The 14,856-nt window shown below is 39.5% G+C and overlaps 1 pseudogene across 1 annotated transcript; it reads right to left on the reverse strand.

Moving 5' to 3' along the window:
- Positions 1-485: 485 nt before the first annotated feature.
- LOC309656850 (calcyclin-binding protein pseudogene) lies at positions 486-9,412 on the reverse strand (annotated as a pseudogene). Its single transcript, XR_014268341.1, has 2 exons — positions 9,032-9,412; positions 486-8,992 (listed from the first exon to the last, which is right to left on the reverse strand). The product of XR_014268341.1 is annotated as a calcyclin-binding protein pseudogene (transcript).
- Positions 9,413-14,856: the final 5,444 nt, after the last annotated feature.

Below are 14,856 nucleotides of genomic sequence, written 5' to 3' on the forward strand. Positions count from 1 at the left end.
TCTATTTACAATAGCCAGGACATGGAAGCAATCTAAATGTCCATCGACAGATGAATGGATAAAGAAGATGTGGCACATATATACAATGGAATATTACTCAGCCATAAAAAGAAATGAAATGGAGGTATTTGTAATGAGGTGGATGGAGTTAGAGTCTGTCATACAGAGTGAAGTAAGTCAGAAAGAGAAAAACAAATACAGTATGCTAACACATATATACGGAATCTAAGGGGAAAAAAAAAAAAAAAAAAAAGGCCATGAAGAACCTAGTGGCAAGACGGGAATAAAGACACAGACCTACTAGAGAATGGACTTGAGGATATGGGGAGGGGGTGGGGTGAGATGTGACAGGGTAAGAGAGTGTCATGGACATATATACACTACCAAATGTAAAATAGATAACTAGTGGGAAGCAGCCGCATATCACAGGGAGATCAGCTCGGTGCTTTGTGACCACCTAGAGGGATGGGATGGGGAGGGTGGGAGGGAGGGAGACGCAAGAGGGAAGAGAAATGGGAACATATTGTATATGTATAACTGATTCACTTTGTTACAAAGCAGAAGCTAACACACCATTGTAAGGCAATTATACTTCAATAAAGATGTTAAAAAAAAAAAAAAAAAAAACTAAAAATAGAACTACCATACGACCCAGCAATCCCACTACTGGGCATATACCCTAAGAAAACCATAATTCAAAAAGAGTCATGTACCACAATGTTCATTGCAGCTCTATTTACAATACCCAGGACATGGAAGCAACCTAAGTGTCCATCAACAGATGAATGGATAAAGAAGATGTGGCACATATATACAATGGAGTATTACTCAGCCATAAAAAGAAATGAAATTGAGTTATTTGTAGTGAGGTAGATGGACCTAGAGTCTGTCAAACAGAGTGAAGTAATTCAGAAAGAGAAAAACAAATACCGTATGCTAACACATATATGTGGAATCTAAGAAAAAAAAAAAAGGTCATGAAGAACCTAGGGGCAGGACAGGAATAAAGACGCAGGCGTAGAGAATGGAGTTGGGGACATGGGGAGGGGGAAGGGTAAGCTGGGACAAAGTGAGAGAGTGGCATGGACACATATACACTACCAAATGTAAAATAGATAGCTAGTGGGAAGCAGCCGCATAGCACAGGGAGATCAGCTCGGTGCTTTGTGACCACCTAGAGGGGTGGGATAGGAAGGGTGGGAGGGAGGGAGACGCAAGAGGGAAGAGATATGGGGACATATGTATATGTATAACTGATTCACTTTGTTATAAAGCAGAAACTAACACACCATTGTAAAGCAATTATACTCCAATAAAGATGTTTTAAAAAAAAAATGAATGAAAGAAGAGGTAACATCTCTGTTTACTAGATCAGAAGCCTGCTGGGTTATTGCTGCTATTTCGGATGTCAAACTTTAAATGCATATGGACAAAGACAAGTTATGTTGAGAACACAGGAACCAACCTGTTATCAAAGTTGACCCTAAGCTACAGAGGAGATTTGGTTCTAAGCTATAAAAAGAAATGTAGTCACTTAGCCCATTGCGAAAAGTCTCAAGGTAAGGAGTGGGCACATGGACTCTGACACTTGCCTATTGTGTAAAGATACTGCAAGGCTTGTCTCCAAAGAAGCGAGCATCGTCGCACACACACACACATTTTTAAATTTGGCCTTGGGGGTAGTCTAGGATCAATGTTGCCAATGAAAATTACTAGAATGTAAACATTTGAGATCAATGTAAAAAAACAGTGCTTTTAATAGTTCATTCTGTCCCCAAATAGAATGAACAACTTTAGGAAGTCTTCAGTTCTTCAGTTAGACAGACTCTTGGTGGATACATTGGAGTTAACATAATTAAGACACAGCATGGAGTTTGGACCTGCAGAAAATGGTCAGCACTGGAGACTCTGGCTCCTCATGGCTGGCTTGACCTTGTGAGGGTGGTCAGATGATCCTTGCTTTCTTCTAACCTCAAAGGTCTGCAGAAATTATTGTAAAGCCCATAGTTTCTTAGAACCTTGATCATCCATGCTGCTCTTGAAAGAGGCTGAGTAGAAAATCTGGCCTTCTGGGTTTGAAGTATGCAGGGTATGTCACTGAAACTGTAGTGCTTTATAAATTTGTAACAAATGGGTGATGATTTAATAACCTCCTTTTTCAAATGGAACATGAGAAATCTAAGCAATTGCCCCAAACTGCCTAACTATTAACCTTGATTTATTGGTAATAAAAGCAATTACATATTCTTAGTAATATAAGCCCAATGTAGATATAATATTAATATTTTTTAAAACACATTTTTTCTGTACTGCAAAAAGAAGTGAACTAGCAAACCAAAATTTAGCAGCATTTTGACTAGCAAATAATATCGTTACACACAACTCTGAGTATATAACTCAGACTTTTCATCTTTTGCAAACCCTATAATCCTAGATTTTTGAACTGCTGTAAACTGATCTCTTAGGAGTAGATGGAGTCCTGGTCAGCTGTCTTCTTCATCTGTGTTCACTATATTTAGATCCTAGAATGAGTGTCCAATATCCTGGAAAGTTTTTGTTCTTGGAACTAAGAAGATAAAATGTTGCAATATTTTACTTTATTTACATACCACTTATGTTCATTTCCCCCATCATCCCACACTCCTCCAAGTCCTACTTGGGAAGAGAACAACCCAGCACCTTTCACAGTTGATGTTGCTTGTAGATGTTGCATTATTATTTTCTCTGTCTTATATTCTTACAGTTACTGAGAATATCATTTTAATATTCACTACTCATCAGATCCATTTGACTAAAAGCAATGATCAGACATCAGATAGTTTGGGGAACATTTGTTTTATAAGTGCACATAGTATTGACATATAAAAGTGCCCTAAATTCAGCAGGGATGCTCTTTTCTCAATTACAATTAATACTGCTGAGCCCTGTTGCCAATTTTTCTCAACTCATTTTTTCCCTTCAAATTTCCGCTTAATCTTGTTTCTTTCCCACAAATTATGAGGCAAACTGGCTGTACCATGGCAATCTTCAGTACCAATAAATCGTATCCCATAAAACTGTACAATTTCTTACTGATGGCACTTGAAGAAGAAAGTTATTAAATCATTACTCATTTAATATAAATTTCTAGGATGCACTAATACTTCTCACTATATTCTTTGCCTCGTACAGTCATAGTGTAGAAATCTAGATATTGTGTAGAAAACCTGGGCAAGATCTTAGTGACTTCCAGGGTTTAATACTTAGTCTGTTGTTGCTAATGACCAAATAAATGGACAGGTGACTTTCAAGGATGCCTGTTTTTCCTTGAACTGCAACATCCAGGGCCAGATGCCAAAATGGAAAAATGTTCTGGAGTCAGGGAATGCAGGAACAACACCCTTGCTTGGACATCTCATTGAATGGGACTCTCTCATTTATCTCTGCATTCCCATGCTGTACACTGTAGGTGCTCATTGGTCGCTTCTCTGTGGACAAAAGGAAAATCTCTCAGAACCTGACCTTTAGTATTTAGTTCTTCAAAACCCCACTTAGTAAACTGAACGGTGACCTGCTGAACAGCACGTGTTGAGTGGAGAATCCAAGACAACTGAAATCTTTCTCAGTATTGGATTCATACCATGAGGACTTTTACAACCATAATGTCAACTACAATGGTTTGAACACAAGGGGATAGAGTTTTATTTACTTAATCAGCCACAAGGGTAGGTTGAACCCAAAGTATTGGCCCCATTTAGGGAGCAGTCCCTAAAACTCTACTGTTACAGATTCATTTCTTTGCCTTGAGTATTGTCCTCTCCCTCTAGTTCCCTTTCTCAAATAGCCCAGATGCAGATTAATGTATTAAGTCATTAACACCTTAGGGTGTAAGAGTTTGACAAATCCATGGGCAATAACAAAAGGTGGGGAAATGAGAAGCTTAAAGTAGTGGTAGGGAATATGAAAAGATTTAAATCAAAAATTAATATTTTGCCTGGGGAACCCATCTGTAAGCATAAATTTCACAAGTTCTCTTGTTCTCAGGCAGAATTTCTCCACCTTGTCATTAGGGTGGGAAAAGTTTTGTTATGCGGGGTGGGTATCCTGTGCATTGCAGAATGTTTAGCAGTATCCCTGCCCTCTAACCACTAGATGCCAGTTGCAACCCCAGTTATGACAACAAAAAATGTCTCCAGTCATTGCCAAAAATGTCCCCTGGGGGGCAAAATCACCCCCACTTGAAAATCACTGGTCTAGTGTAAATAAATTATAATCTTGGCGATGTTAAGGGTACAATCAATACAACTGATTTCTCCCATAGATGGAGCTCTTGCTCAACAAAGTGTTTCATTAAAAGGGCAACAGGGAGGGAATCAAGCCAGAAGGAAAAACACAGATCACAGGGTGCTTAATCAACTGCAAATTGTCCTTGCTTTTGCCCCTCTTCTGCATCAGCAGGAAATGGACCGCGTTGGAAAGTTCTGGTTCCTAATGGCTGACTTGACCCTCTAGGGCTGGCCAGAAAGGCTGATTTTTTTTTTTTTATACCAAAATTCACGTTTTATTTTTATTCTTACATTGGTGGGAGCTGATGTCAGGAACTGAAAGGCAAGCAATAACTTTTGTTTCTACCTCTTAGCTGAACAATAATACACACAATGTGGCATTTTCATTAGGCTTCTTTACATTGCTTCTTTACATTTCACACTAGAATACAACATTACCCTTTTCTTGAATAAAATGACCCAGTTACTAAGGAAACCATCTTTGGAGGGAGTGTTTAATAAGCATATTTTATTTAAATAAATCCTCCAGTAGGAAATGGAGAATTCATTGCCTTTACTTAGACTGTGTAAGTAGTTATATGCCAAATTTATCTGTGCAGCCCACCAACATTTCCTTATTGGAAACCTCCATATTTCCACATCACAGTTCCCAAAAAGACTTTAACGTCTCAGAATTCTGCATCTCCTTTTGCTTGCTTCTCTCTTGATTCCACCCAGGCTTTATTAATGGTTCGCTTCATATCATCACCTCCGTCTTCATAAATTTTCTTTAGAACATTCATTAATCCCTCACTAGGATCTGTTTCAGTGTCGTAGGAGGGCTTTTCTTTCGCTTTGCATTCTTTTTCACCCTGAGTCAGGTAGACCCACCGTGTGTTTTCCGCTTTCTTCCTGCATAAGATAAGAACTGTATCTGTCTTGATCTTTTTTGAACTGCCTTCCACAGAGATGGGTTACAATAGATTGTTCACGATCATGGAGTAACTCTTCCCATTTAGATTCTTTACCACAAGATCAAATGACCTCTCTGTGAAATGCACCTGCACATTCTCAGCGGGGACCTGATGAACTCCAGTTAAGGTAATGTAGATTTTCACAAACTTATCTGACTGATCCCATCCAAAACTGCTGATTTTCACTGTATATCTGTCGTAATAGGAGCAACCACAGCGGCAGGCTTTTCACTTTCCAGAGGTTCTGCTTTCCTCTGTGATTTCTGCTGCATCTTGTTCTTGATTTCTGTCTCAAGCTTGGATTTTTCAGCTGTCAGGGCATCACGTACTCTTTTTCTAGTGGCTTTTTCCAGCAGCACCTTCACCTCTTCTAGATCTTTCTGTAGCTCCTCCACAGCTGAAGCCATGGTCGGGCTGCGTCAGGCAAGGCCCGAGCTGCAGCGGCGCAGGGGCGAGAACAGGAAACGCCGCACGGACCACGCTCACCCCGAGCGCAGACCGCACCGGCACCACTCAGAGTGGCCGCAGTCTTCGGGCACCAGAAAGGCAGATTTTGAAGATGGAAGTTGCTAGCTGTCCAGGTCTCATGCAGAGAGTCTCCTAGACCAGGCTGGGAGAACACCAAGGTCTGCAGAGTATCACCCAAAGCAGCAGGCCACTCATATGCTTTTGATATTGCAAAACTGTTCCTAGTTACTCCGTACATTTTGCCTTTAAATTGCTTTCATTGTTTTATGTGGTCTGTGGTACACACCTCATTTCTTTCAGCTGCAGTCATAATATTTCCAGCAGCTAGCTCACTCAACAGAAGTTCCTTGTATTTTTATCCAAGGAGTCAACATTATGTTAGGGAGTGGAGGTGAAGGGTTGGAATACATTGCCCTGAGGTGAGAGGCAACTAACCTCATAAAATGTGTTGTTACCCAAAGAGAGAATATTCTTTAACCACCAAAGTGATGCTAAGAAAGTCTCAAAACTCCCTTTGACATTTTGCCGAGATTACATGGGAACTGGTTACGCATTAGGCAAACTGCGGTTCTCATGTACCAGCTCAGGGCAAGGTCAGGCTACCAAAAAGCAACGGTGATGCTTCTTCCGAGCGGATGTTATGTTGCAACCTTAATGCTTTTCTCTTCCACTTGTGAGGTGAGCGGGTTGACAGGTACAGGATAGAGTTGACACTCAGAGCTGACATTCTCTTACTTTGTCACTAGCAGCAGAGTGTCCAGTGTCAGGACCAAGATTCGTCATCGCCGGGAGCTGTTGATTGGACTTGTTTATTACCGGTAAACTCTCCGGAACAAATTCCATAAGGACTCCTGTTGCTAGATGAACACCCGAGAGGCAGAGATTCAGGCTCATAGGGAACTTTCTTTAGATTCATTCATTCAACAAGTACTTTTGGAGGATCGACTACGTGTAGATATAAACTTGGTTCCACTGAAGGCAATGACGTCACTCCCAGACACCAGCACTAAGCGTAGACCCACCAGGAAGCACAGAAGCCCGTCTAGGACACCCTCTTTGCCAAGTCAGCTTGTCAACACTCCACAGTCTCCTTTTCAGAGCCTCTCTAGGGAGCTTTTTCCTTTGTCTGCAAGAGTAGCAACTCCGTGTGATGGGGCGCTCCACCTTTAATGGGGTGTGAGGAGTTCCAGCAAGCAAGTCACACACGGTCTGCTCCCATTCATTCTCTCCTCCGTCGCCAGCAGTGACAGAAGTGGAAGCTTTGCAAACCAAGGAACCTGATTTAGGCTGAGCGAGCTACTTGGATTTGTAGCCTTACAAATCTCCTTGCATGTTTCTTCTCTGTGTACTGGCCTAGAACCACTGTTTTGAGGCAGAGATTCTTAACCCTGGCTACACATTGTGATCACGGGGGAGAAGCTTAAAAAATACTGCTGCGTGGGCCCCTTCCCTTTGATCCTTTCATTAGTCGGGGGTGGGGGGCGGTGCGTTTCTCCATGGAAAAGCAATAAAATTTACATCAGTGTTTCTCAGTTCTGGCTGTACATTAAAATCAGCTGGAGGGGGAACTCTAAGTTTCTTGATATCTGAACCCCATCCCAGACCAATTAAAAATTATTCTCTAGGCTAGAGCCCCAGCATCTGTAGTTTTTAGTTCCCCCGTGTATTCTAGTACATAGGTCAATATGGGGCCACTGCTGCAAATTCTATTACTTTCATGTGGATTTAGTCTATACCAGCAATCCAAAAGGCAGAAAAGGTCACTAAAAGAAGGGTCAGATTGGGATGGTTCTCTGTGCATGAGGAATCAAAAGCCAAACATTTCTTCTGGAATCCATGAGACTCTGTGTGTGTGTGTGTGTGTGTGTGTGTGTGTGTGTTTGTGCACGTATGAACATAGGCAGGACAGGTTTTGTAGAGCTGCATGAACAGGAGTAGAATGTTCATGATTAAGAAAAAATAAATTCTGCACCACAAACATCTATTAACACCTCCTACATGCCACGGGCTGTCAGGGAAAGGTGAGTAAGAATCAATTCTTTCTCATGATTCAGAAGCTTACAATCTCAGAAGGAAATATTGCTTTGACAGGCTTCATATAGTCAGAGGGAAGCAAGAGAAAGAAAGGACCTAATTTGAGCTCACTTCCCCAGATCTGTCAAGTGTGTGACCTTGGAGCAAGTTCAATACCTTTCTAAGCTTCTACTGCTCACCTGTTGAAGGTCCCTGCATCCTGCATCCTCCTCTTCTCTCCAGTTTCTTCTCTCCTAGAGAAGTTTCCTACTGTCTCTACTCCATACAATCTGCATTCATCCGTGTCCTGGGGATCTGACCTATTCCTGAGCCCACCTCTCTCCTCCTCCAAATGACTCACTCTGTCTTCTATGCCCTGTTGCCTAAGGACCCTGTTCTCTGAGGTCTCCAGTGACAGCTGATGAGCCACCAAATTCTCTACAAGTGAGGTAATAATGGCATATTTTGTTGCCCTCCCAAGGAGGAGCTATAGGGAGCAAAATATCCAGAAGTATATTTCCTGGGGGGAGATCGGTGAAAGATTTGGGGAAAACTGTCTTCTCAGTGAAACTCCTCAACTGACCCCCAGGAGTGAGCTACTTGTTCTGCCTGGGATGTGCCTTTGTGAGAAGTCATTCCACCCAAGTTCCCTCACTCCAGGAGGCTGGATCCTGCCGCCAGGAAACAATGAGTCCTTTTTACTCTGCTGGGATTTGTTAATGTAAGAAATTTAATAAGGTTAAAACCCCAGAGTTTTATTCCTTTGAGAATAGTAACTAATTTCCAAAGAAGTCTTTTTTGGACTGAACTGAATCCAGGGCGCTCTGTGAGGGAACCACAATTTTAGAAAGAGTGAGTAATATCCTGGCTTTCTACTCAGGTGATGGAAAAATGCTACTTAGGTCAATTTGCACGTCAGACCAAGGATCATGTACCACCTTGTTGATCAAACCTCCAGCAAGAAATAATGACTCCTTTCTCTGATATATGTATCTAAATTTATTTCTGAAATTATAGAAATTTATTTCCACTTTTAGTGACCCATCACTTTTTCCTCACATGATAGTTATTTGGGTACATATGCTATTTTTTCCAACTAGGCTGTAAACTCCTTTAAGGGAAGATCTCACTGTCCAAACAGTGTTAATGTTGGGACTGTATATTGACAGATCCATATGGAGGCATATAAGTGTTTATGTTTATATGTTAAAATAATGTAGAAAGATAGAAATAAATCCCATCATGTATATAATGAAAGAAAATTCATACAAAAATTAGTTGAATTTGCTTCAACTAGGCTGTAAACTCAAAAATTAGTTGAATTTGCTTCACTCAAATGTCATAAATTTTTTAAATTTAATTTAATTTTTTAAAATTGAAAGTATAGTTGATTTACAATGTTGTGTTAGTTTCAGGTATACAGCAAAGTGATTTAGTTTTGTGTATATATATATATTATATATGTATATGTTCTTTTTCAGATTCTTTTCCCTTAGAGGGTATTACAAAATACTGAGTACAGTTCCCTGTGCTATACTGTAGGTCCCTGTTGGTTATTTATTATATATATATATAGTAGTGTGTATATGTTAATCCCAAAGTCCAAGTGTCATAAAATTTTAAATGACTGGCTCTTTGGGCATCTACAGCAAGACCTTCTACAATATAAAGGAAGTTTCCGTGTTCATTGGGGCAAAAAATCAAGGTTGGCCAGGATGAGTTCTTGTCTGTCTGGAGGTCACTTTCAGTCTTATTCCTATTGATGGCCGAATTCAGTTCCTGTGGTTGCAGGACTGAGGTCCCTGTTTCCTTGCTGGCTATTGGCTGGAGACCACTCTGAGCTCCTAGAGGCTGCCACATTCTTTGCCATGTGGTCCCTTCCATTCCCGAGTCAATGATAGTATATCAAATCCTTCTCATGCTTCAAATCACTGACTTCTTTGGTGTCTAGACCCAGATTTTAAGGGCTCATGTGATTAGGTGGGGTGCACCTGGATAATTCCTATTCATAAATTCAATTGTGCCATGTAAGATGACCTAACCATGGGAAAGAGATCCACCACATTCTCAAATCCTCATGATTATACAGGGTGTGTATGCCAGGAGTTGGGCATCTTGGGAGCCACCTTAGATTTCTGCCTACCACAATACTCCTTCAAGAAGCTTGGCTAAGAACAGAAGAATACTGAGAGGAAGTGGGATTAAATGATTCTTTTTAAAACCATGATCAAGAGCAAGCCTGAAACATATTTACAAGCTGAGAAGAAAGGATACAAAAAAGGGATTAAAACTCCAAGAGGGTGAAAATAATTGTAAAGGGAATTGAGGATATGGCTCCTGAATATAAGATTTAACTTAAAGGAAGAACAAGCTCTTCTCGGAAAAGAGACCATGAGGGTGGATGCAGATGTGGGACATTGCATCCACCCTCATGGTCTCTTGAGGATGGATGTGAGACCATGAGGGTGGATACACATGTGGACATTGTATGTGCAGGGGCAGGAGTTTCATGGAATATCTTCAGATCACCTCAACACGTTCCCTAAGAAGTAGGAGGCCAAGGTAGGCAGAGCTAGGGACAGGGTAGATAGCACTGGAGGATGCTGAGAGAGTGAGTATTAGAATTGGAACTTGAGATGGCTCACCCAGGGCATCCACAAGTGCTTGAAGAATTAATAAATCTATCCAATAAGCAAAGAGGATGCCTGAGCTGCCTCATACCTGCTCGTGAGTGTGCACCATGGGCATCTCTCCCCAACTCTGAGTTCAGTGACATAATGTTAGTAGCTTGAAATTGGCCATAGTGAGGATATTTATATCTTGGAAATTTGCTAATTAGAGTTTTTAAACAGAGAGCTAGTTGTTAAATATTTACCAGCCCACAGTCCTGCAGGGATCGCCCTTTGGGTTCCAAAGGCATCAGCCTACATCAAATTGCTTCCGTTCATAAACTGCTGGTTCCACAAAGAGGTCATAGGAGCATCTGGATAAATGACAAAGTGAGCATAGTTTACAAAAAGGTGCCTGAGGTTGCTAAAATATTTAGCTCTCGTACTAATTTTATGTACATCAGTAATAAGGGGTAATATTGCTAAGGGAGGCTTAAGTGGCAGCTTATAAATCTCTTCTCTCCACAGAACAATTTTTAGCCAAATATGAGGATCAATTGGGATTCATGATACTAGGAGTGTTTTAGACATTGAAGTGAATATGGGTAGATAATAGAAAAATTTCCTTCCTTCCTTCTTTCTTTCTTCCCACCCTCCCTTCCTTCCTTATTTGCTTCCTTTTTTAAAAAACAATATTTGAGTTTTTAAGAGAAACATGTTATTGTAACTTGCCTAAGAAAATTGGGAAAAGGCAAAAGAAAACAATTGAACTGAAATGGAGATGGATGAACAGAAAAGAGAAAAAAAGAAGATAAGCAAAAAAGGTATAAAGGAACTATCAGAGATATTAATATAATATCCAAAGAAGAAACACTTTCAATGAGAAAGTTAATTAAACTCTATATTTCTTTTAATAATTTCTAAATTGTCAACAGTCTTACTAAAATCAATAAGGTGAATATACACTTTGCTTCCTTAGTTGAAAGTTATACTCTCAGTACCCCCAAATATTCACGAGGCAATCTGCAGTTTGAACTATTTCTATTTCAGGAAAAGACATTGAAAAGATCTCCTGATGAGCAACAGGACACTCTTGCCATCCCACCATGTCTTCTGTAATTCATGTTATTATCTACTTTAAACAGCCCTCGAAGGGGAGAATATTGAGTCCAGGGGAAGCCAAAGCAGGCAAAGCATTGCATAATTTTGACTTTTGTACATTATTTTAGCCCAATGTTATTTGTGATGAAAGAAGGCACTAGAAAGTAGATAATAAGAAAAATTTGGAATTATGATGAACACTTAAACTATTCAAAAGATTCAGGGTCTTTATTCTCCTCTTACCTGAGATCATTTAGTGGTTCTTAAAGTCTTGTTGGAGAGGTCAACATGAGAAAAATTATTGTAACACTCTAAGGATGGATTTTATGTTTTTATTAGTGTACTTCTTAGGACCAGCCCAAATGTCACTCTTAGTCCAAGCTGCCCAAGAGAGCGAGAGGCTAAAGGGAAAACCTAAATGGCAGTGGGGAAGCTAACTCGTGATTTTCCCCTGTGCCAAAGTAATTGGCCTTGGCCTTTCTTGCTCAAGGGACTTTAGGACAGTAACTCAGAAGCAGCATGAAGAATAAATTTGGATTCTGGACAGTTGCTTAACACTATCTTGTTGATGAACTACCTTCCTTTAGCTGCTTCATCAAATGCTTCACCAATGTTCTCAAAGGTCACCATGATTTATCACAGCTCAACAAACGTATCCACATGGGATGTTCCAGTGGTTGTATAAATTAAAGTTCATTCAGGATTCTAGATAAATTAAAATAGACTAAGACTGCCTTTTCTGTAAGGCTGTGGCTCTAACAATGAGCTCTCCATGAGCAACTTATTATGCCAGCCTTATGACATTTTGAAGAAATTCATGTATCCCCAGGAAGGTATTCTGCAATTCACTGATTCCTCAATTTGTTTTTCAAAAAAATCTAAGTGACTCTCTGAGCCAGAAGATTATTTAACTTCTGACATTTTAAGGTATGAAACAAGTGGAATTTTAAAATTAAGTTTGAATAAACATTGATTAATATACGATACCAAAAGTTCCAAATCAAAACGATTTTAAGACAAGTGTGTGTATAAATACAAATACGTAACATAAATGTGAAAGCAATGTGCTTTACCTAAAGAAGTGTTAAAAAACCAAAACAAAGTAAAACACAATAGTTTTAAAGTCATTCAACAACTATAAAGAAGATAATAAAAATCATTCACAATTCTGCTACCCAGAGATTATTATCACTAAAGTCTTTCTTAAGGTATGTTGTATTAGTCAGTTGTTACAGTAGTAATACTGCTTAATGAAGAACTACAAAATCTCAGTGGATTACAGCAACAAACATTTATTTTTTCTTCATCGTGAATGTATAGATTAATAATTTGGCTGGAATTTATCTTTCTGGGCTGAGTCAGTTTCACTTGACTTGTCTCTAGGCAAGTAGGCAAGTTCAGGTCTCATTCTGGGCTCAGTGAATACCCAATGCCTCTTCCTCTCTTGGTAATGGCAGAAGGAGAGAAGGTAAGCTAAACCAGGCAAGCTTAGTTAAAACTGTCTGCTCACATCACATCTGGTAGGAGTTCATTTAACTAAAGCTACTTACATGACCAATCAGAGTCAGTGGGGGCAGGGAACACACTCCCAAGAAGGGGGAACTAGAGCAAGGCAAGGGAGGAAGAAAAAACTGTAAGCAAATCATACACACACACACACACAGAGTTATATATGTATATGCACATATAATGTGTTTATATGTACAACATATGTTTATGTATGTAAACATGTATATATATGTATATTTGTGTGTGTATATAAGTATGTATGCACATTTTCAACACATGCTCACAAAGAGTATCTACTTCATAGGGTGATTTGGAGATTTAAATAAATTAATACATGTAAAATTCAAAAAATTATCTCACACCCACTAAATATCCAATAAATGTTCAACATTGTTATGCAATGTTTATGTTCCTTCAAAATTTATATGTTGAAGCCCTAACCCCCAGTGTGATGGTATTTGGAGGTGAGATCTTGGGGGATGGATAACTAGGTTTAGATGAGGTCATGAATGATGGAACTAGTGTCCTTATAAGAAGAGGAAGAGAGACCAGAGCTCTCTCTCTCTCTCTCTCACCTTTTCTCTCCATCATGTGAGGACATAGCAAGAAGGTGGCCAGCTGCAAGACTAGAAGAGGGGTCTCACCAGGAACCAAATCAGCCAGCACCTTTATCTTGGACTTCTGATCTCCAGAACGGTGAGAAATAAATGTCTATTGTTTAAGCCACACGGTTTACTGTATTTTCTTATAGCAGCTTGAGCTGACTAAGACAAACATTATCATATGTTTAAGAAAAGAGAATCCTAATCAATCCAGTTATTTGAACAATATTGTATCATGAGTATTTCCCAAATCATTAAAAAGTTACTATTTAATGTCATATATCAGTGTACAGGTATGTCAATTTATTTAAGCATTTCCTGTGTTTGCCCATTTACCTTGTTACCTTTTTTTTTTACTAATATAAACAATGCTATGATGAACATCCTCATACTCTCCCACACAAGTCTTTGAACATCAGATTATCCATTCCTGAAAGAAGTTCCTAATTCAAAGGTTTGAGAAAACTTACCTTGTAGTCCAGCAACAACGTAAAATTTGTTTCTGAGATATTTCATTTTATTTTTTTCTGTACCATTCTAATTAATAATCCCTTCTTCTAGTTTCTTATTTTAAGAGTTACATGTGGCATTCTTAAGAAGGTCCCAGGCTGTGCGGGACATGAAGAACCAGGTGTCCTATTTATTGAGGATCTGCCACTGCTAGAGACTTTCCTCATTTGATTCTCAAACATCTGTGGACACCAAGGTTCAGACAGGTTGCAGAGATTGCCTGTATTCATTAAATGATGGAGCTGGAGTAAGACTCTGGCAGTCTGGCTCCAGGTTCTATGCCTTTCCCACACCACGCAGCTTCCTTAGACATTATCTCTCAACCCTCCACCTTATAAAGTGAGGGTATCAGCAGAACTATTTATTTCTCCTTCTCTCTTCCCTCTTCTACCTTCCCATTTCTCTCAGCTGTACTTTACCAAGGTCAAAATCGATAAGATTTACACTCTGTTTTGTAAATGTTAGTAAGCATTCCATGATTAATTCACAGGTTGTGTCTAAAAATTGAAAATCAATACTTACATTATTTGATGACATTAATATTGCTCACAGTATCATCAAGTCATAGAATTGAAGTTGTAATACTGCAATCTTCAGGGCAATGAAAGAAGCATGTCAAAACAGATTCTGTTTCTTACTCTTTGGAATTGCTCAAAATCAGGCAACGTTTTGGTCAACTTTATGTATGGTTCATTTCTTTCTTGTACAAGGTATTTGGTTTTGTTTTGAAAATTTTCCCGGGGTACTTTCTTTCTCTGGGAAATGCAAAATATATGCCCTCCTTACCATAGCCCTAGTATGTCCTACCTTTCTAATAAGTACATAA

Source organism: Balaenoptera physalus (genome assembly GCF_965194825.1).
Source record: "Balaenoptera physalus genome assembly, chromosome: 3".
Lineage (NCBI taxonomy): Eukaryota > Metazoa > Chordata > Mammalia > Artiodactyla > Balaenopteridae > Balaenoptera > Balaenoptera physalus.